Here is a 23874-nt window from a genome sequence, read left to right as displayed (position 1 = left end):
ACTACCATTTTCAACAACAGCTTCTGAATGCATGATGATTGGTGTATGAAGTTACCTACTTGAAAGTGAAATCTTCAACCATGAGAGGAACTACCAATGTGATGCAGGACATGAAAATTAGATATGATATGCAAGATTTCAGGCTTTAGACCATAATAATTTAGAAACAATCACAATAATTCCACATCCCAAATAAAGTCAAGTATTCAACAAGAGGAATCTACGATGGTCCAAGCCTACACATGTTAGGGTTGAATCAATTAAAAATTATAGACCAAACAATGCTCAAAGGATAGTAGATTCATCCACACATGCAAAGGATTATTTTTCAATCCAAGGGATTCTCACGTTTCAATTCGGGAAAACCTAGAATTTCAAAAGTATAATAGAACTTGGGGATTTGAGATGATCTAGGGTTAGGGTTATAGAAACAAGGCGAAAGAGGAGTGAAATAGAGATAAGAGGGAACCTGTGATCAGCCCGCACGTGTGGACAGCAAACCGGCCTGATGTACGTGCGTGAATGGCGGCCCGCATGTGTGTGGGGCCCACGAATCTGGAATCAACCAGCTAGGGCCTGGTCGGCCAAGGGTGGGCCACCTTCCCTCCAAATTTCATGTCAAACGGATGATTGGTTTGAACACGGTGCTCTGCCGAAATTTCAGCCCTCCTGCAAAGCCAGATTCTGGAAATCTGCTGTAAGGGAAAGATTAGTTGCAAACGTGGGTGGATTTAATGAGGGGATGGTTGTAGGAGATGAGGAATATGGAGGGTAGGAGATGAGGCGATTTGGGATGGGTGTGGCTTCATACTACGGTAGTTAGCACTTCGAAGAAGAGAGGGTTTCACACCCAATTAGGTTTCCACAACTCAAAAAATTAGCGAAGCAGGAAAACACAGAATTTTATTAATCATCTTCAATGAAAAAACAACTACAAGGGGTTGCCTATTTATAAGAAAAACCTATACCCCAAAAGCCGCGCCATGTGCGCATACTATTACTTAAAGACGAAGTAATAAAAAATAACAACTAATCAATGCAATCTAAACCGTTCATGATGTTCCTAATAACAGTAATAAGCAAAACTCAAAGTCCTAGGTCACCTAGGGTAGTGGGCCACGATCATGAGATCCAATGATGATCGGGTCCACCCCAAGGAACCAAAACACAGTCCTCTAACTAAGAGGCCCTCCATGGATGTCGTCATCGATCCAGATCGAAGGTGGGGCCCTCCTCCTTGCGTATGTACGTAAGGGGGGCGTGCGTGTGCGCAAGATGTCCCCATCAACTCTCCCCGGCTACGAAGATTTATGAATGCTTTGTGGGACAGAATGTTGGGCGGTTAGGAACAACATGTTCATTGGAGTGACTTCCACTTGACTAGGAACTTTTGAAATCTGCCGTCTGACGTCGATATTATCTGATTATCCAGAATATCCTCTATCTCCTCTCTGGGTGTGGGAAGGATATGTATGGGAGGTAGAGGCTGGGAAGATGGGTCGGGAGGGGGCCATGGATCAAGGGAAATGTCTGATGAATCAGGATGGTTAGGTGACAAGCTGGACAATGTATCAGTGGTCCCCTAAAATGCAATTAGATCCTCCACATTGAATCTGGAACTAATTCCCATGGAAGGTGGACGATCTACCACATACCCATTGAGACCGTTTCGTTTTATAATTTTGAATGGTTCAATGCTACGAGCGTGTAATTTAGGAACGACTCCCTGAGGGTACCGCTCTGGCCTGATGCAGATCATCATAGAGTCTCCTACATCGAATTCCTTGAATCATTTAGTTGGTCAACAGAAATTTTGTAATGTTCATTACTAGTATTGATCTTTCGCCTGATTTTTTGATGCAATGAATGAATGTGATGTGCAAAAGACTCTGCAGACTCTGATGGCCTATGGGACAGGGATATAGGGAAAAGATCAATAGGCTTCCTAGGTTTATAACCAGTAACGACTTCAAAAGGACTTAAAACCTATGTATCTATTGACAGAACTATTAAATGCAAACTCAGCGATAGGTAGTGCAGTGTCCCACGTCCTGGTGTGCTCCCCCACTAAACACCTGAGCAAATTTCCCAGACTCCTATTGACCACCTCAGACAGGTTTGGTAGAGTTGCCCCAGAGACTAAATTAATGGCCTGCTGTATATCCCTCATAGGGGGAAACTCATCCGGTAGATCATCGGGAAAGACATCACGAAACTCATCCACTACCAGAATGGCCTCAGTGGGTGACTTTGCAATAGCCTCTGGTGCACTTTTCCTAGACACAAGGGCGTACACCATCGAGTCCAACTCAGTCTCTCGCTCAAAGTCTTTAGTATTTAGAATATGGAGAGGCTTAGACTTGGACTTCAATTCCTCAACTAACCTCAAGTGATAAGAGAAAGGGAGGTATTTTTCCTTAAGAGTTTCTTTCATTTCTCCCCGATGGATTATTGGGGGTTCCTTCAACCTCTCTTTCTTTCGCTCCATAGTAGCCCAAAACCTCTTTGTTTGGCTCACAAGCTTCATCTTGGCAAATCGGACTCGATGAGCATCCGACATGTTGTAGCACTCAAAATAGTGGTCCATATTTGCCAACAAATCTAGAAAAGCTTTAGGGCCCAAGTGGCCATTAAACGTAGGGATCTCTACTCTAACTCCCTTGAGGAGTTGCGCATCTGGGTCATAATGATCATAATGTCTATGGCCAATACGTATCTTTAATGGTGGGACTCGTTACGTGTTTCGGGGCCGTATTGGCGATGTCCCATTTTTGCACCCGTAACGGCCGTTACTGACCCGTAACGGCTAGCCCGTAACGGTCATATAACGGTAACTTTTTTTTGCCTTTTTAAACTCCGTTTTTTCATTTTTTTAAAACCATTTGCTTCCAAACTCTCACTCAATCCTTCTACTATTATTTTCGACCAATCTTGGATCGACATTTGAGATAAAAACATATTATATTACAGATTTTCTTGAATCGAAGCTCCGTGGGCCATTTTTCAGAAATTCGTCAAAAATAGATATTTATACTTTTTATTATATGTTTTGTTATTTTAATCATAAAATATGATGTGTTAATCATAGTAGAACATGTTAATGTGCATTTTACAGATTTGTGGTGCCATTTTATTTTTTTTATATTTTTTTCTATTTACGGACTAATTTTGGCCTTTTTATTAAAAAATTCGAAAAATTATTTTTTAATGAATGGTTTGCTGTTTTAATCATAGAATATGATGTGTTAATTATAGTAGAACATGTTAATGTGCATTTTACAGATTTGTTGTGTAATTTTATATTTTTTTCTATTTACGCACTAATTTCGACCTTTTTTTAAAAATTCGAAAAATCATTTTTTAATGAATGGTTTGTTGTTTTAATCATAGAATATGATGTGTTAATCATAATAGACCATGTTAATGTGTATTTTACAGATTTGTGGTGTCATTTTATATTTTTTTATATTTTTTTCTATTTACACATTAATTTTGGCCCTTTTTTTTAAATTTGAAAAATCATTTTTTAATGAATGTTTTGCTGTTTCAATCATAAAATATGATGTGTTAGTCATTTTATAATTTTTTTCTATTTTCGAATTAGTGACTTTATGTTTTTATTTGCTTATATTAGACAGGTTATGGAGCTTCTTAGGTTTTAGTACTTTAGTTAATTCTAAAATCATTTTTATTAACATAGGTCATACACTCATACTTATATCTAATCTATATCTAATTATCTAGTATTTACCTAAACCTAAAGAAATGTTTGGGTCTAGCCATCAACAAGTAAGTGAGGATATTGGATGGCAATATTGTGAGAGGGTTGGTGGTACTAGGTACCAAATGAAGTGCAAGTATTGTGATAGAATAGTGACTGGTGGAATTACCCGTCTCAAACAACATTTGACACATTGAAAGGGTCAAGTTGCAGCATGTACTAGAGTACCGAAAGAGATAATGCTTTTAATACAAGCTAGTCTAAATGAGTCAAAGGATAAACGTGCTGTTGTATAAAAGAAGAAAGATGATGTTTTTGATGCAGCTTGACAGGAGGTATTTGGTCCCGAATATATGGGCATTCGTGATGAAGATATTATTGATTCTGACGAAGATTCAGATCGGGAATTAACTATAGTTAGGAGAGAGAGCTTGCGTCTAGCTCGTGAAGAGGAAGAAAGTCGCCGCATGTTTGACACGCATGGGTCAGTGCGTGATCCAGGGGGGCAGTGGGAGTGGGAATGGTAGTGCAATTAGGAGTGTAACTGCTTCTGCAGGTGGGAGTGGGGGATAGGTTTGGTGGGTTACGACATGTGTTTAGGAGCCGACGACAGACATCTTCACGTGATGCCCCTATACATTTGGATGAAGAAGTAAATGAGCCTAGGAGACCCTCTATTGATCCAATCCTGTTTAGGAAAGAATCAACTAAACAAAAGAAGATAAAACAAATGTGGAGTAGAACTTCCATTGAGAAATTAAGTAGAGCAGCAGCAAAGTTATTTATATATACCAACATACCTCCTAATGCGGCCAATTCTCTATATTGGCAGGTGGTAATTAATGTAACAGCAGAAGCAGGTGAAGGAATAAAAGCTCCCACGGCTAAGGAGATTAGGGGAAAATGGACAAATGCAGAGTATGTGGATGTGAAAGCATACGTGGCTACCTTTAAACCTGTATGGCAAGCCAGAGGATGCACGATCATGTGTGATGGTTGGACTGGCCCAACCAGATGCAGCATGATCAACTTCATGGTGTACTGCCACTTAGGAACTATATACCACAAGTCAATTGATGCCTCAGAGGAAACAAAAAATTCTAATTATATTACTAGACTAATGGATAAAGTTGTGGACGAGATTGGAGAGGAGAATGTAATGCAGATTGTGACAAATAATGAAGCATCATGTAAGCTTGCAGGACATGTTGATGAATAAGAGAAAACATCTTTTTTGGTCACCATGTGTTGCACATTGTATTGATCTTATATTGGAAGATATTAGGAAGAAGAAGAATGTTAAGGAAATGGTCGAAAGGGCAAGAGAAGTGACGACGTTTATTTACAACCATAATCAAGTAGTCACAATAATGAGAAAGTTCATGAAAGGACGAGAGTTGTTGAGGCCTGCGGCAACTAGATTCGCAACAAACTTTATAGCATTAGAGAGTTTATTCTAGCATAAGGGAGAGTTGAGTGAGATGTTTGCTTCCCGAGAATGGCTCAACACAAAACATGGAAAGAAGACATTAGGAACACCAGTTGAAGTTGCGAGCACCATACGAGACAACAAATATTGGAGAGGGTCAAGTCGATCCTAAAGGTGATGGAGCCACTAATGAGGGTACTCCGTCTTGTTGAAACTGACGAAGCACCTACCATGGGCTTCCTATACAATGTCATGGATAAGGCAAAATTGGCAATTCAACGTGATTGTAGAAGCTAAGAGTCTTATTGGAAGATGATCGACAGGAGATAGACAAGACAACTCCATCACGATCTTCATGCCGCAGGTTACTACCTAAATCCTAGATATAGATATGCCCAATCATTTGTTGCGGATGATGAAGTTCGTGTCAGGCTAAAAAATGTGATAAAGAGATTAGAGTCTGACTTAGATCTGCAAATAAAGGCGTTGAATGAATTAGATACATTTGGAAATTGCCTTGGTAGCTTTGGAGATGCTCTTGCACAGCATGCAGTATCTAGGTTGCAACCGGCCGAATGGTGGATTAATTTCAGAGAAAGAACGAAGGCTCTCCAAAAAATTACAGTAAAAGTTTTGAGCCAGACAACATCTTCCTCTAGTTGCGAAAGGAATTGAAGTTGTTTTGCGCTTATTCATTCAAAGAATAGGAATAGATTGCAGACTAGAACATTAGATAAAATTGTCTTCATGCACTACAATATAAAACTAAGAATGCGACGACATCATAGGAGCATTACAGCTGCCGATGACGAAGACTACTGTTCAATAAATTTGGACAATATTTATGATGAGGATGACCCACTTCTACCTTGGTTGGAAACAAGGAAGAGGATAGTGAAGAATTGAAAATTGATGACCCAGAAATACGCAGAGCGTAACAAGAGAATCGTGTAGATGTGTTGAACCCAGTAAGAGGGACAGCGTTTATACCAAGTATGGGTACGGCTCAAGATCAACAAAAGAGTACCAGCAATGGTAATTTCTACCTGAGGTGATACTCGGGTCTTTGTACCGATTGTTCTGAGGCGTTACACTTTTGGTGTTGCTTAGCGCCCTATACAGCCGTCTACAGATTGCGATGCCGATGAACATCGATGAGGTAGTACACGAGGTCGGACTTATGAGTGTACTGAGTCATGATACAGCTAGCAGGAGGAGGGTACATCTAGTGGTGCACCGGGTCCAGGAGGTCCGAAACATCAGCAGGCTCATGGTCCTGGTTATTATGATGGATATTCTTATGGTCAATTGGATTATGAATATGGTGGTTATACTGAGCCTGTTCCATCACATTCATGTTGGAGTAGTCCTCCCGATCAATATCCATATGATTACAGATATCTAGATCCAAATCTAAGTTACTCATCATAGCAGACACACTCTATCTCAAGATTCTCAGCAGCCTGAGTATGGGCACCAGTATGGCTATTCGATGGGCACTAGTGGATATGCTTACTCGGGGTCAGAGTCGTTGCCTAGTCAGGATTAATCATCCTCTGGTTTCATTTATCTAGCATTTCCTTCTGGCACTGGATATTATGGATATGCAGATGCAGCACCTACACCTATTGGACAGCATCAGCCTGATGATGACGATGACGACGATGATGATGTGGAGGTCGAGATGCAGCACCTACACCTATTGGACAGCGTCAGCCTGATGGTGACGATGACGATGATGTGGAGGTCGAGCAACTACAAAAAAAGCAGATTTTCATTTTGGTGGTGACTTGTGATTGTGAGTATATATTTGTATTAAGGTAAGTATTTGCAGCAGACAGCTCACAGCAGTATTATTGCAAGAAGCCATGCACACACTTGACACTGTCGAACTTGTATTTAAAATAGCTCCCCTGACAACCAATCAAGTAATCCTTAATCAAGTTGCAGGGGAGTATATATCAGACACTACTAATTTTATATTTTAATTACACTATCACAGTCACGTGCATGGTGCACCACACTGCATAGGACCACCGGTATGTTCGAGAAATTCCTCAAAAATAATTGCAAACACCTAATGTAAGATATTTTCATATTACATTCATTCTAATATATCTATCATTGATGGTAGATAATTAGAAAATTAAATATATGAATTCTGTAGTCAAATTCAAGTTATCTGGTTCATAAATTCATCAGACAGTCCGATACAACTTCTCACCAAAGAGTGGACCGTTACACCACCATAAACATGTTCCAATTTATAAATGAATGCATATTTGGAATGCTTAAAATATTTCGGATTTAATCCATATTTTTCATATTTTTTTAAAAAAAAAAATTGAGCCGTTACGGCCCGTTACGCCCTCGTATCGCCGTTACGACCCCCTATCCGTATCGGTTTTGGAGGTCACCGTTCCGCCAACCGATACTCTAACTCCCTTGAGGAGTTGCGCATATGGGTCATAATGATCATGATGCCTCTCGTGGGTGGTGCACAGGTGCGTGCCCATGTCTGTTTCTTTGGCCACCCCCATTCCCTTGTCTATCCTCCTGACCACCTGCCTGAGATTGGGCATCTTCCCCAATGGCGGGGTTTGCCCAAGCGGAGGTATCTAGTTGGGTAACGCGCACATTAAGCTAATCCCAGCGTTGGTCAATACGTTGTTCCAAGCACCCACCCAAAGACTCAAACTATCGGGTTATGTTGTCCATTGAGTCTTATAATTGTTCCATGTTTAGTGCAGGATGCAACCTAAAACCGCGACCAGTACATATGGGCATACAACTACCCACTCAACTCAAAGTTCCTCTAATGCAACTATATGCATCTAAATGAGACTAAATGCTCCTATAGGACTCTATATGAGGGAAACTGCACAACACTACTAAAATTCCAGCAACATAACTGTCCAAACAGTTTGTTAACAGAAAATTCAGCAATGAAAATTAGGGAATTTCTGACAATAGAAAATTCAGCAGTCTATGTTGTGAATGATGGGTCCTAAACAACCCTATATGATGAAATTTAATGCAAAATAAACGCGAGTAGACTAAACCCTAAACATGCAATGCATTCCCCTATAAGAACCCTAAGCTTTAATACCAAATTTGATGCAGGACATGAAAATTAGATATGATGTGCAAGATTTCAGGCTTTAGATCATAATAATTTAGAAACAATCACAATAATTCCACATCCCACATAAAGTCAAGCATTCAACAAGGGGAATCTACGAGGGTCCAAGCCTACACATGTTAGGGCTGAATCAATTAAAAATTATAGACCAAACAATGCGCAAATGATAGTAGATTCATCCACACATGCAAAGGATTATTTCCCAATCCAAGGGATTCTCACGTTTCAATTCGGGAAAACCTAGGGTTTCAAAAGTGGAATAGAACTTGGGGATTTGAAATGATCTAGGGTCAGGGTTATGAAAACAAGGCGAAAGAGGAGTGAAATAGAGATGAGAGGGAACTCGTGATCAGCTCGCACGTGTGGACAGCAAACCGGCTTGACGCACTTGCGTGGATGGCGGCCTGCATGTGTGTGGGGCCCACGAATCTGGAATCAGCCAGCTAGGGCCTAGTTGGCTGGGGATGGGGCCACGTTCCCTCCAAATTTCAGGTCAAACGGATGATTGGTTTGAACACGGTGCTCCGCCGAAGTTTCAGCCCTCCTGCAAGGCTAGATTCTAGAAATCTGCTGTAGGGGAAAGATTAGCTGCAAACATGGGTGGATTTGATGAGGGGATGGCTGTAGGAGATGGAGGCGATTTGGGATGAGTATGGCTTCGCACTACGGTAGTTAGCCCTTTGAAGAAGGGAGGGTTTCGCACCCAATTAGGTTTCCACAACTCAGAGAATTAGAGAAGCAGGAAAACACAGAATTTTATTAATCATATTCAATGAAAAAAACCCCTACAAGGGGTTGCCTATTTATAAGAAAAACCTATACCCCAAAAGCCGCGCCATGTGCGCATACTATTACTTAAAGATGAAGTAATCAAAAATAACAATTAATCAATAACGGTAATAAGCAAAACTCAAAGTCCTAAGTCACCTAAGGTGGTGGGCCACGATCATGAGATCCAATGATGGGATCCACATGATGATCAGGTACACCCCAAGGAGCCAAAACACAATCCTCTAACTAGGAGGCTCTCCATGGATGTCGTCATCGATCCAGATCAAAGGTGGGGCCCACCTCCTTGCGTATGTGCGTAAGGGGGGCGTGCGTGTGCACGAGATGTCCCCATCACAATGTTTCAAGCGAATAATTGATTCCTAATCGAAATCATCATCTAAGATTATCTCAACAAATTGGGGAAATGGGTAATTGATTAAGGTACCCAAAACAAGACTGACTTGTAAGACCATGAGAGAAAATCTAAAGTAAGAAGCCTAACAGTGAGAGAACAATTGATTTCATGGAAGCTACATTTCCCAAATGCCTTTTGATATGGAGATAACTACAGCAAACCAGCAGGGCCCTTTAAAAAGCCATATATAGAATGATTACTGCAGAGTGGGGATGAAAGATTGCTTCCACGTGACAATAAATTGCACAAGAGATACAATATATGCAGCTGACCCAAACAACGTGATGGTGATGATGATACAAAAGAATGCCTGTACCGGTAACTGTGGATTTTTTCTTTTTCCTTTTTTTTTTAAAGATTAACTGAAAATTTTATTAAAGAGAAAACAAAAGGGGAACACAAAAAGGATGACGATAAATCATCTAGCTAATCCAAAGAAGAGGAATTCTCCCAGCTGCCATGGAAAGCTTCTATCATGCTCCTAAACACAGCATTTGCCCTTGGCCCATTTCATGACCAACCATTTAGCCTTGTGAAAAAAAATAAAAAAATAAATGACCTGTACAAGAGGATTTTTCATCGAATGTTCTGCCATTTCACTACAACCAAATCAACCAGATGATGGACAAAAGCCAAAAGCACCAAGTACCATATCTTCCTTTTCTTCCTTCCTTTTCTAGTCAAATGCCACATTACCAGCAAATTTACAAACTTACGACCCACTGAATCTCTAACAACTCAACAAACTTATTCCACACTTTTATGGAAAAAGAGCAATGGAAGAAGGGGTTATCCACATTTTTCCTCATCTTGCAAGCAGAGGAAGCATCCATTAGGTAGCATCATCTGTCTCTTTCTCAAGTTACTAGTCAGTAGGATCTTGTTTTCGTAGGTAAGCCAACCAAAATATATCAAATAGGATTGTTGTGAAGTTACAGATGGGGATCTTGAATCACTGAGTAGAGGGATCTCAACATACAAGCTCCATTCTGACTAGGTTTCCGAACCCACCCATGACCTATCCCTATCCAAAATGAGATTTCCATAATTGTGAAGCATTTCCATCATCCTTACATATTCGTTGATCTCCTCACCAAGAAGGTTGATCTCCTCACCAAGGAGATCCCTTCTAAAGGTAGGATTCCACACCATTTGCTCCCCAACAATGCTCCTACTGAACGCATGCTGCCCTTAGCCCATTCCAAGACCAACCATTTAGCCCTCTAAAACACTTGTTTTGGACACAAGGATTTTTCATTGAATGTTCTGCTATTTCACTCCAACCAAATCAACCAAATGATGGACAAAAGCCAAACGCACCAAGCAACATATTTTCTTTTCTTCCTTCCTTTTCTAGTCAAATGCCACATTGCGAGCATATTTACTAACTTATTAGGCATGACCCACTGAATCTCCAACAACTCAAGAAACTTATTGCACACTTTCCTGGAAAAAGAGCAGTGAAGGGTGGTCCACATTTTTCCTCATCTTGCAAGCAACGGATGCATCTGTTAGGTAGGATCATCTGCCTCTTTCTCAAGTCATCAATTGTTCGGATCTTGTTTTCGCCAGTAAGCCAACCAAATGTATCGGATCATATTGTTGTTAAGTTGTAAATGGGAATCTCGAAAACCACCTATCCCTATCTGAAATGAGATTTCCATGATTGTGAAGCATTTACATCATCCTCACATATTCATTGAAAGTTCCACTGATTTCTAGTTTCATGGAAAGCAGCAGCCAAAACAGTAGTCTTATTGTCTGCGTCCAATCGGCATGACCATGATCATCCTTGGGAGGCTTTTGAAACCTACCATCCAAATACCCTAACTTCTTCCGTCTGCCAATGAACATATGAGCTTGATTTGAACCATGTCAAGTAGTTCCCACCGTCAAATAGGGTGGTTGTAATATGTCATCCGGGATCACCCATCCCAAGAACACCAACTCCCCAAGGGGGCATTTGGCCCATGGGTTCAAAGGGGATTAGGTGGGAGTGGGTTTTAAGATCCCATGGATCATTGCGACATCCTGTTCGGAATTTACATCAGGTATGGGTTTTGAAGCCCCTTCTTGGAATCGGCGCCTGGGCAAGGGATTATCGTAATCCTGCTTTGAGTATCGTGTGGGCGTTACTATACCCATTGATTTCTGTGGTGTGGTCCATATAAACTCTGGATCCATCTCATTTTTGGGCCCATCCCATAAAATGATGTCGCAAAATGAATGGATGGTGTGCATATAACACATACATCATAATGGGGTCCGCATAACTGGGTGACATAAATGCACTACAAGGTAGTGGTGGTTTGTGGCAATTCCAAACGAATGCGGTTTGGCTGGTGTCAGGTGGCTAGTGGTCGGTGCTATGTGGACCCCACCATGATGTATGTATTTTATCCACGCCGTCCATCCATTTTGAAATATAAATTTAGGTCTTGATCCCAAAAATGAGGTAGATATAAATCTTAGGTGGACCACACCATGGGAAAACAGTAGTGATTGAATTCCACCATTAAAAACCTCCTAGGGCCAACTGTAATGGTTATTTGACATCTAACCTATTGATTAGGTCATAAATACTTGGATGAAGGGAAAAAATATATATCAGCTTGATCCAAAACTTTTGTGGCCCCCATGAAGTTTTTAATGGAGGGCGTTCAATCAACACTATGCGGTCCACTTGAGATTTGGATCAAACTCATTTTTGGGCTCATACCATAAAATGATCTGGAAGAATGGATGGACGGCATGGATGAAACACATACATCATGGTGGGGCCCACCGAGCACCGACCAGTAGTGGCAGGGTTGAAACACATCATTTGGTGTGCTTCCTCCAAACATGAAGTGGGATGGCCTCCAAGCCATGGGATTACACAACAATCCCTGACACCATGTAATTATTACATTTTGTTAATTCCATCCCACTTAAACCCATCTAATCCCATGCACCAAACACCCCCTAAGGTGCTATTGAGGAGCTCAAAAGAGTGCTAGTTCTTGAAGAAACATCCTCCATGAAGCATTATCACCAATCCAACTGTTCACGTGGGTCCTAACTCTTGCTCCGGTGGTAGACTCTTAGGAGTTTCAACACCTGGTCAAGGGTTTGAGTACCCATAGGTGGTGAAATTCCACTACGGCGTGAGTGTGTGGGGGTATGAGTGCATGTGTAAATTAAATAATAATAATAACAATAATAATAATAATAATAATAAATAAATAAATAAATAAAAATTGTTCACGTAGTGGAAAGTGGAAAATGGAAGATGTATGAAGAAGAATGAGGAGAGAGATAGAAGAGTAAGTGAAGGAGAAGAGAGGGGAATAAGGGTAAGGGACGAGAGTTATAGGGCTCTCTTGTGCTAGCACGTGCGTGCGTGCGTACATGCACACACATGCACACATGCACATACACATATAGTGCTCGATAAAAGTACACAGATAACATACAAATCCACACAGTCACATATATTTTCCTACATGGCCACTGCTGACAAATCCGCTGATGAGGAGGGCCTTGATCTGGCTTTGGGTATGCAATAGCCAGTCTCCACTCCCTTATTGCATTCTGATCTGTGTCGTGGAGGCCAACTGCCTCTGGTCAACTGTATTGAATGTGACGGGGAATGCAGAATCAACAAACACAGTCCCTGTGATAACACAATAGATTGAAGAGAAAGGGACTGGAATTTGCCTATCAATTTGGAATATAGAATATGATTTTATATGTAGTGCTGTGGTCAATTTGGACCAAGAGGAATAGGAGAATTTTTAAGATAAATTGATGTCCACGGGAAGGTTACTCAAGAGTATCTTCTCCTTGATTGCCTCTTGGACCGGGGGTCCATCTAAACTTTAGGGGTACACCCCAGGTGTTACTCCAAGCCCGTTGGTCTGCACTTCATTTCAGTGTGCCACATTCATCTACCCCTCTTATGTCCTAGATTTTCCCCTCTTGCAAGCATTAAGATAAATTAAGATGGCTCGTGGGATATCTAGAGCTGGCAGGTATTAGCAGGATTGTCTTGGACAGCAAAAGCTGCTCCCGTGCTGGAATTTTCTACACTTATGGGTATTAAAGATTCTAATTTTGTTGAAGAGGTGCTCTGCACTAGGCATGCAACAGAGCTTTGGATTTTCTGTTTGGTCATGTTAAAATTCAAAGGGACTTCAGCAATGCCACTTCATGGACTCGTGAAAATATTTTGTCTACACCTGATTGAAGAGATTCATGATCTATATATATATTTTTTTATTTCAAAAATAAAATAAAATAAATAAAAATAAAAATAAAAAATCCTTCTATCTGTGGATCAGCTACAAGCACTCTCACATGATTTTCCACACTAATTGCAAATAAAATGGGTAAAATTGAGAGAAATTTCAGATTTCCCCAAATTTCTCCATTTTCCCCAAAATCGAAATTGAGGGTAAAAGTCTATAATTGAGCATCTAAAACATGCAAAATCATGATTAGTAACTTGGTTCCACCAACTCTAAACCATTTCAACAAGAAAAAATACTATAAATTAAAAGAGTTCACTAATTAGGTTCTGGCCCAACTCCACTCTTCGATCTCGATTTCCCAACCCAAATCCTCTTCTCTCCAAACAACTCACAATGACTGCTTAAAATCCTCTTAGGTATCTAATCCTCAAAACAATTTTGATCTAATCCTCGAAAAAAATTTGAGAAAAAATTTATTTTTTTTAGCATTTTTCTTTTTTCCGCAAAGGAGCATTGTTCTCTCGGTATAGTCAATACATATCACATGTATCAATGACATTCGGGAACTTTATACTATTATATATCAAAACATCACTATGTATCAATATATGATTGATACATTGTGATATCTTTGGCGATACAAGGGAGTTTGCAATTTTGTATGGCTAGAGTGTTTTTTTTTTTTTTTGTTAGCTTGTTAGTACACCCCACTGTCAGTTGACACTTCACTGTTAGCCACCCCACTAGGGATCGATACCAAGACCTCAGTGTTGAAACGAGGTATCTATCACTCAATCTACCACTTGAGCTATGGATCGGGGTTGTATGGCTAGAGTGTGATACCAATAGTATCAGCTGATTCTATTGATATTTAAATCATTGCTTGCATGTTCATAAGGAGGCAAACTTGGAAGCTATATCTCTTGCAAAAGCTTGTCTTGCAACAGTGCCTTCTCTATTATAGAAAAGAGATGAATTTGGTCTCGACTCTCTCTTGGTTGTTTGTTGCAGGAGCTTCTCACTATTTGTCATTGTTATTTCTTTTTCCTTGTTGTCTCTCTTTTTGGGCCCTTTTGTTGGGCATTTTTGTGGCTGTTTCCTCTTCTTCTTAATAAAATCTTGATAATCCAACATAAAAAATACAAGATAATGCATGCATATTACTGTAGAAACCTCATTTATGCCCTACTATCTTGAATAATTGTATATAACAACTTTTAGAAAGTGATTGATACATCTCCAAAGTGCCTTTGGAGTTTTATGCAATTGCCACATGCCAATCAAACATGAAGGGAGAATTTTACAGGATAGTTATAAGAACATCTAAAATTAATGGGACAATGTAGGACAGTTAAGGAACATGTTCATAGGATGAGTGTAGCTGAAATGATAGATGTTGGGATAGATGAGTGACAAGACAAGGTAGGATAAAACTAGAAATGAATGCATCCGAGGGAAATTACGAGTAGCACCAATATGTAATAAGACCAGGAAAAGTGGATGTAGATGATTTGTCCATGTTCAATAGAGACCAAGATTTGCACCAGTTAGGAGTTGGTTGGCTCAAGTTGAAGGCTCTAAAAGGGCAAGGGGAAGACCAAACAAGACGTGGGTGGAGGTCATAAGAAAAGACTTCGTGACCCATGGTTGAAATGAGGATATGGTCCTTGACAAAGTAGAATGGGGTGGAACAGGATTCGTGTAGGCGATCCCAACAAGTTAGGATAAGGCTTAGACGATGATGACGATGATCAATAGTCTCCAAACTTGCTCGAGAGAAAAAAGTGATTATTTCAATGTAAACAGCTTATTGGTAAATCAGTCACTTGTACCTTATGCCAAGGTGACTGTAGAAGCTCCAATACACACAATAAACATCTATATATTTCAATGTATGAATCAAGGGTAACAGATTTCATAATTTCTGACATGCTATGAGAATTAGGGAAGAAGGAAGGAAGAACGACCTGACACGCTCCAAATTTAGGGAACTACACTAAGCTATATCTAAAATCAGATCAACACATGGGTATTTCTTCTCATTTGTTTTTCTTTTCCATTACAGAGCATTTATTTATTGTAGCTTAATTATTTTGTTCTTTTCCATTCTTTTCTTTTTGGTTTTCTTTGAGCTGACTTCAATCTAGAGTGCAAAAGGCTGAGTTAGACTTCCAAATTGAAGTGGCGAGTTTTTGGAAGGAGAGGAAGAAGTGGAAGATAAATGAAAGAGGAGAATTAGGAGGAACATGAGGAAGAGGAAGAGAAGGGGTAGGAGGAGGAGGAAGAAAGGAAGGTGAATTTGAGCATGCCACCCAAGACGAAGAGCGTAGTTCTTGCCCCATCCCAATACGGGCTTCTTAATCGAAGAATAAGTACATCGTTGTAAGTAGTTGACAGGTGCTGATGAGGAGTCTTTAGCACGGAGCATAGGGTCCATGAACATCAATAGTGACCAGGGCAGCTCTATTTTTGTGCCACAGTATGTATCGATCATATAGTTCTCATGGATATGTGACCAGCGACTCTAGTAGTTACGATACATAAATGCAGGAAACAGGCAGGAGTATGCATACGCATACGGGCAATGATATTCAAGGTACAACAATAAACAAATGTATCCAGGTGTTGCATATATACCCAACTCCTATCCAACTCCAGATCCACATCGGCCATAGATGGTGACAATTACACAATACCCATGGATGGGCGTACTGATCAAGTTCAGAGAGTAAGAGCATCAACGATATATGAGAGAGTATTTGATATTGGATGATGAAAACTAACCTATGATGCAAAATGAGAGATCAATTACGCATTAATTTCAGGAATCAACATGTAAAATCAAACATATCCACATAATAGATTCAAAAAATTCATATTTGTAACACAAAGGTCCTATGTTATCACATACATGGTGCACGAAAATATAAAACAATTTGAGAGTGGCCCACTTGGAAGTAGGGACTTCTAATCTAGCATGGGCAGTGCGACAACCATGTGAATAGACAATGACGCAAAGAAAATTCTGGTTTGGCAAAGATTTTACAAAAAAATCAGATTTCGTTAGGGTTTTGGGTTCACGAATTGAGATTTGGGAATGGGGGTTCTAGGGATTTAAAGGATATAGGGATGAGGTAGGGTTGGAAGGAGATCAAGGAGGGAAACGATACAAAATGGGGACCACACGTGAAGGTCCATACGGACGCACGTGCATGCATGCATGCGTGTGTGCGGGTCCACATGTGGATGGGTAGGGAGAAAGAAGAAAAGGGATGGATTGGGTTGGGTTTTGACAGGATTAGAAAGGTTGTAAGGGAATGGAAAGGAAGAAGAAATAAGAAAAAGATGAATACCTTGTTGGAGAAGAGACAGAGGAAGAATGCACCTTGAGGGAATCCACCACCAAACAAGCCTCCCCTTCCAAAATTCAATTGGAAGGGAAGGTTTCTTACAAACCCTAAAAAATAAAGAGGAAAAACACATTCACACAAGAAAGTCTTTTTTATTCTTCTCAAAACTACATACAGGAAGCAAGATCAGGGTTTCAAGGGGCCTAGATCTAGAAGATCTAGTGGCCTAATGGCCTAATTGACAAGATACAACGATCAGATTGACACGAAATAAAATTCCTATGACTATTAAGGTCTCCTAAGCAACCCACATGCATCATCCCAAAGTGAGGTCTTCCTAATGCACGTCCAATACATGTGAGGTCTTTAAAATGGCTCGGCAGGCCCCATCTGGAACTCGTCTCTCATCCCCAAAGAGAGTTGCGTTGATGTGGGTGGTCAGCTCCGTCTCTGGTATACCCGAGTAGGTCCTTTGATGTTTGCATCAATTCTCCCTAGTTGAGAAGAATTCGCCGCTGGCGAAATAAAGTTGTGATAACGCTCGAGGAAGTCGGGATCAATGCACTAGAACTCTATCTTTGTAATCCAAGTGGTCTGACTCTGGTCTGTTCTTCCACTTCACAAGGTATTTTTGATATCCTCCATGGCGGGTAGAGACCGCTTGGTGGTCCAGAACACCTCGATCTCTTCTTTCCGACTAGGTAGTGATGGAAGAGAAGGCAATGGGTGGGAAGTAAAGGCTGGTGAAGGCCATGGGCTGGGAACATGGTCAAGGACACCATCATCTAAGATAGGAGAAAGGTTTGCAGGAGGGCTAAGAGATGGAGGTGTGGGTCCGTCACAAGGCACAAGGTCTGACTCCAGTCTGTTCTTCCACTTCACAAGGTATTTTTGATATCCTCCATAGTGGGTAGAGACCGCTTGGTGGTCCAGAACATCCTCGATCTCTTCTTTCCGACCAGGTAGTGATGGAAGAGAAGGCAATGGGTGGGAAGTAAAGGCTGGTGAAGGCCATGGGCTGGGAACATGGTCAAGGACACCATCATCTGAGATAGGAGAAAGGTTTGCAGGAGGGCTAGGAGATGGAGGTGTGGGTCCGTCACAAGGCACAAAGTCCTCCATGTTGAATATTGCACTAATGCCCAAGATCCACCACATACGAATTAAGGCCCGCTCTTGTCAAAATTTTATATGGACCAGCACTGCGGGCATGCAATTTCTTCACAATTCTTTGTGGGAATCGTTCGGGCCTAATGCGGACCATGACATAGTCACCCACCTGAAACGCCTTAAACCTACGATATGAATCTGCAAAAATTTTATAATGTTGATTACTAGCATTAATGCGCTTCTTAATCTCACTATGCAAGTCATGAATATGTTGTGCAAATGCTTATGCAGACTCAAATGGCCTATGTGAAACGGACATGGTATGAGATCTATAGGCGTTCTAGGCATGTACCCAAATACAATCTCAAATGGACTCATTCTTGTGGACCTATTGATGGAATTGTTGTATGTAAACTCGGCTACGAGCAAAACCGCATCCCAGGTCCTAATATGGTCTCCCACCAGACATCGTAACAGATTCCCTAAGCTTCGAGACTATTGCCCTTGTAGAACTGCAACTTAGTTCCCATCATGTGCCATAGAGTTTTCCAAAAATAACTCATAAACCGCACATCTCGATCTGACACAATGGTCTTCAACAAACCATGCAGACGAACTACTTCCCCAAAGAATATCTTAGCCATGTTAGTAGCATCAAACATTTTAAAACATGGGAGAAAGTGAGCCATTTTCGAAAAACGGCCCACAATCATAAAAATGGAATCATGCTTTTTATTCGTCTTGGGGAGCCCAAGCACGAAATTCATGCTAATATCAACCCATGGGGTGTGGGGGATTGGCAAAGGTGTATATAAATCGGTGTTCTACTTCCTCTGCTTTGCCCACTGATAAGTCCTACATTGCCTTATAATGTTAGCCACGTCTTGCTTGAGACTTGGCCAATAAAAGCGCTCCTCTACAAGGGCAATAGTCTTGTCATGCCCAAAATGACCAGTTATCCCTCCAACATGAAGCTCCTAGACAAGAAAGTCACGGAATGATGTACGGGGTATACACAATCTATCACCTCTAAACAAAAACTCACTGAGCAAGACAAACTCAGTACCACCCCTAGACTGACCATCTAACAATGATACGTACACCTCTTCAAAATCTGTGCGACTAGGATTATCTTCTTTTAAACGCTTAAACCCAATGACTTCGACGCTCATAGAATGGAGTAACGCAGTCCTACGACTCAACGCATCAACAGGTTTATTCTCAACCCTGACCTTGTGCTTCAACACAAAAGTATGCTCCTAGAGAAATTGGACCCACTTGGCATGCCTCAGGTTCAACTTCTTTTGCGAGTTGAGATAGCGCAAAGCCTCATGGTCAGAGAATAAGACAAACTTCTGCAGTAATAGATAATGTCAAAATGGCACAAGGACTACACTACTGCATAGAATTCCTTGTCATAAGTAAAATACTTTTGTTTCACTTCATTCAGTTTTTCGCTTTAAGAAAAAAAAAACAACAGGATGGCCTTCCTGACTAAGCACTCCACCTACACCTACACCAAACACATCACAAGCAACCTCAAAAGCCTAGGAAAAATCTAAAAGTCACATGACAGGAGCTTCAGTTATCTTGACCTTCATCTCCTTGAACGCCCTAGAGGCTGCTTTAGTCAATTGGAACTCCCCTTTTTCATTACAATCAGTAATGGGAGCCGTGATGGAACTAAACCCTCTAATGAACCGTCTATAAAAGGTGGTTAGGCTGTGGAAGCTACGCACCTCATGAATATTACGCGGCTCAGGCCAACTGACCATGGCCTTGACTTTCTCGGGATCCGCAAGCATGCCCTCAGATGACACGATAAAATCTAAGAAGATAACACTACTAGACAAAAACGAACACTTCTTGAGGTTGACATATAACTTCTCTGCCCTAAGGATCCCACACACTTGTCTCAGATGGTGGAGGTGTTGTTCCTTAGTCATGCTATAAATAAGGATGTCGTCAAAGTACACAACTAGAAACTTCCCTATAAAGGGTCTCAACACCTGGGTCATTACCCGCATAAATGTACTTGGGGCATTGGTCAGCCCAAAAGGCATGAGTAGCCACTCGTACAACACATCCTTCGTCTTGAAGGTCATTTTCCACTCATCACCTGCGCGAATACGGAGCTGGTGATGCCCACTCTTGAAGTCTATTTTAGAGAAAATTGTGGCATTGGCCATTATTTCCAACATCGTCAAGACGCGGTATAGGAAATTGATACTTAACGGTAATCTTGTTGATGGCTCTGCTATCCACGCACATACGCCACGTGCCATTCTTCTTGGGCGTCAGAAGGGCGGGCACGGCACATGGACTCATGCTCTCCTGAATGAACCCTTTTTTAAGAAGCTCGTCAACTTGTTTCTTGAGTTTCGCATGGCCAGTGGGGGTTCATTCTGTAATGAGGAAGGTTTGGGAGAGTCGACCAGAGGACAAGATCAATGGCATGCTAGATGTCTCTCATAGGTGGAAGCTCATCCAGGATGTCGTTAGGAAAGACATCACTAAACTCATCCATCACCGAAATCACCTCACTAGGCAACTCTACACTAACTTGGGGGTAGCCTCTCTAGTCACGAGGGCATACACCTCCAAATCCTCCTTAGTCTCTCTTTCAAATTATTTTGCATTAATAATGTGAAGAGACTTAGGTTTGAACTTCCTCGAAGTTCTAGGATCGCCCTTCTTGGTGGCCTCCTTTTTCGGTATGCTCTTGGGTGAAAGAGGACTCAATCTAATTTTTTTTCCCTCAAACATGAATGTACAAATATTCGACTGACTAAATATTGTAACGTCCAAGTCAAATAACCAGGGCCTACCCAAGATGTGGCTAACATCCATAGGAACCACATCGCACCACAATGAATCCTTATACAACCCAAATAAGATGGGGATAAAACATTGCTGTGAGACTGGAATGGAGGACTCATCAACCCACAACACTTTGTAGGGCTGAGGGTGAGACTCGGCTTTCAAGCCCAGTCGACTCACGGTGCTGGTAGAGACCACCTGGGCACAGCTGCCACTATCCACGATCACTTTACAATTCTTTTCTCCACACTTGGTATAAGTGTAAAAGATCATGTTCCTACATCAATCATCATTTTCTTTAGCTTGGGCAAAGGCGCATATTACTACTGTGAGAGTGTGGGTCTCCTACTCATCACTAGCACCAATATCAAGCTCATGTTCCTGTACGTCACAATTGTCGTCGGCATCCTCATTTGCCTCATCTATCATAAGAGTTTTACCTCTTTCTTTGTTCAGGCATTCCTTTGTGAGTTGACCATAACCATTGCAACGATAACGCTGTATGTACCCACTTTCCCTTTGAACTAGTCTTGACTAGACCCCTTACCTTTAACATCTTTGTTATAGGTGGGAACACCAGCTGGGGCTTTGGTCTGGCTCCCAGGGTTAGGTTTGACTCCCTGAGGTGCAACCCTGCCACTGGAATCATGAGACCCAAACTGCTTGATGGTCGGTTGCAATAGGTATCGTTCAAACTCCTCTACCCTAGGGTAGGCCTCCTCTAGTGTACCAACATTATGAGGGATGAGCTCACGCCTAATCTCAGGGCGTAGGCCCATCCTAAAACGAGACAACATCACAAAGGGGAACTCATCGACATCACATCACATCATATACTCCTCAAATCTATCGATGTAATCTGATATAGGCATTGACCCTTGCCTCAAGGATTGTCACTGCTCTAAAAGGCGATCATGGTAGGAGAGCAAGACGTATTTTTCTCTAAGAAGTTCTTTCATCTCAACCCATGATGTAATGGGTTCATCTCCACACCGCTCTGTATTGGTCCATAACAACTTTGCTTGACCCGTCAACTTCATCTTAGCAAACCTCGCTCGACGGCGATCTCACATGTCATGCCACTCAAAGAAGTGGTCCATGTCAGCTAGCCGATCAAGGAAATGCTTCGGGTTCAAGAGACCATCAAAATTGGGAACATCGACTTTGACGCTCTTCATAACCCATTTCTCAAGGTTGCAACAATCCTGCAACTCTACACAGAGAGCATGGGCATGCGGTCCTACATGACCTACTCCTTGACTAAAATTCCTATTACGACCCTTAATGGGTTCTACTGGGACTGGACCTTGCTCAATTGGGTCCTCGATCGCTAACTCTCCTACCCTAAGACCGGTGGTCTTCCCCAGTGACGGGGGTACTATGAGAGGTAGCCTTTAGCCACATGATACGTTGGTTGCTAGTAGTCAATTGCATGGCAGTGGTCCTATTGTGCGTCTCAATGGCTGTTAAACGGTGGTTAATCTTTTCGAGAGCTTCGGCAATCTGATCCGGGTTCATGGTGCGGAATAGATCAAAAACCATGACTTGTTCACGTTTGCATACATTAAACGACCCTAATGAGAGACAACCTAACTATATGTGCACTATATAATGAATGTGATGCAAAAATCAAATTTAGCGACGCTCAATGTGAGAATATATGATGTACATGTATTTTATGTATGATGACCCTTAGTACCTTGAACCCTACGGATAGCCCTAAAATGATTCTAATAAGGGTAAAATTGAAATTTCTGCAACTAAGTGTCTTAAAGTCATTAAATCTGAAAATTCCAACAATATAGGACTTTGAAAATGCTCAAGTAGAAAATTAAGCAAGCCAAATCAGAAAATTCAGCAAGCTATATGTGATCTAAATGCTCTATTATAGGTATAGGAATTTTGTCGAACACCTACCCTACGCTAGATTTAGGTTCTAATACCAAATTTGATGTAGGATAATGGAAAGTAACCTAGGATACAAGATGAGAGATCAATTACGCATTAATTTCAGCAATCAACATGTAAAATCAAACACATCCACATAATAGATTCAGAAAATTCAAATTTGTATCATAAAGGTCCTATGTTATCACATACGTGCATGAAAATATGAAACAATTTGAGAGTGGCCCACTTGGAAGTAGGGACTTCTAATCTAGCATGGGCAGTGCGACAACCATGTGAATAGACAATGACGCAAAGAAAATGGTGGAATTTTTCAGTGAAACTTCAGGGCATGCCTAAATACACATATTTACATATTCAGGAATGAAAAATTTGCAAAAAGAATGCATTAAATTAGAAGTTGCCATTTAATGGGGGCTAAAAAGCATGCGTTGTCATAAGAAATCTCTCAAATAGTAACCAAAATGAGTTTATATAATACAAATGTAAGCTTACAACAATTAAGATATGCAAAAGTAAATGAATTGAAAAAAATACACATTTCTGGCCATGTTTCATCCCCACATAGAGTGACGACGTGGCTCGTAATCATTGTCTGGATCCGATGGCAGTTGAGAGTAGTACTATTGCCCAACATGTTGGTAGTACTGTTCCCAGGTCATCCTCTGCTCGTACTAATTGAGGAACTCTCTCATGTATCTCTGATAGTCATACTTCTCAAACTGTACGAGTACACTTAAACGTGGGAATTGTGTGACATACATTGACGGCATTTCCTGAGCAAGGTACTGAGGGAACAGATCAAGTCCAACCCCGACTCCTTGATAGTATTGCTGTCACTCATACGGGTAGCCCAAATATCCTCCTGTCAAAGGGTCATGACTCGAAGAACTATCTTCCGGCTGCCTATACCCATGGGTAGATGAGCATGACTGAATGTCAGAGCTGCCATGGCCATACCTGTGATATCCCCAAT

General features: G+C 41.1%; 1 protein-coding gene across 8 annotated transcripts in view; it reads right to left on the bottom strand.

The window, feature by feature from the left end:
* Positions 1–23874, bottom strand: part of LOC131230649 (DEAD-box ATP-dependent RNA helicase 58, chloroplastic) — an 88933-nt gene that overhangs the window by 56425 nt on the left and 8634 nt on the right. The gene's annotated exons all lie outside the window — the stretch shown is intronic.

Source organism: Magnolia sinica, chromosome 17 (genome assembly GCF_029962835.1).
Source record: "Magnolia sinica isolate HGM2019 chromosome 17, MsV1, whole genome shotgun sequence".
Classification (NCBI taxonomy): Eukaryota; Viridiplantae; Streptophyta; class Magnoliopsida; order Magnoliales; family Magnoliaceae; genus Magnolia; species Magnolia sinica.
The sequence above is the reverse complement of the archived record's forward strand: the minus strand, read 5'-3'. Positions and strand labels throughout refer to the sequence as shown.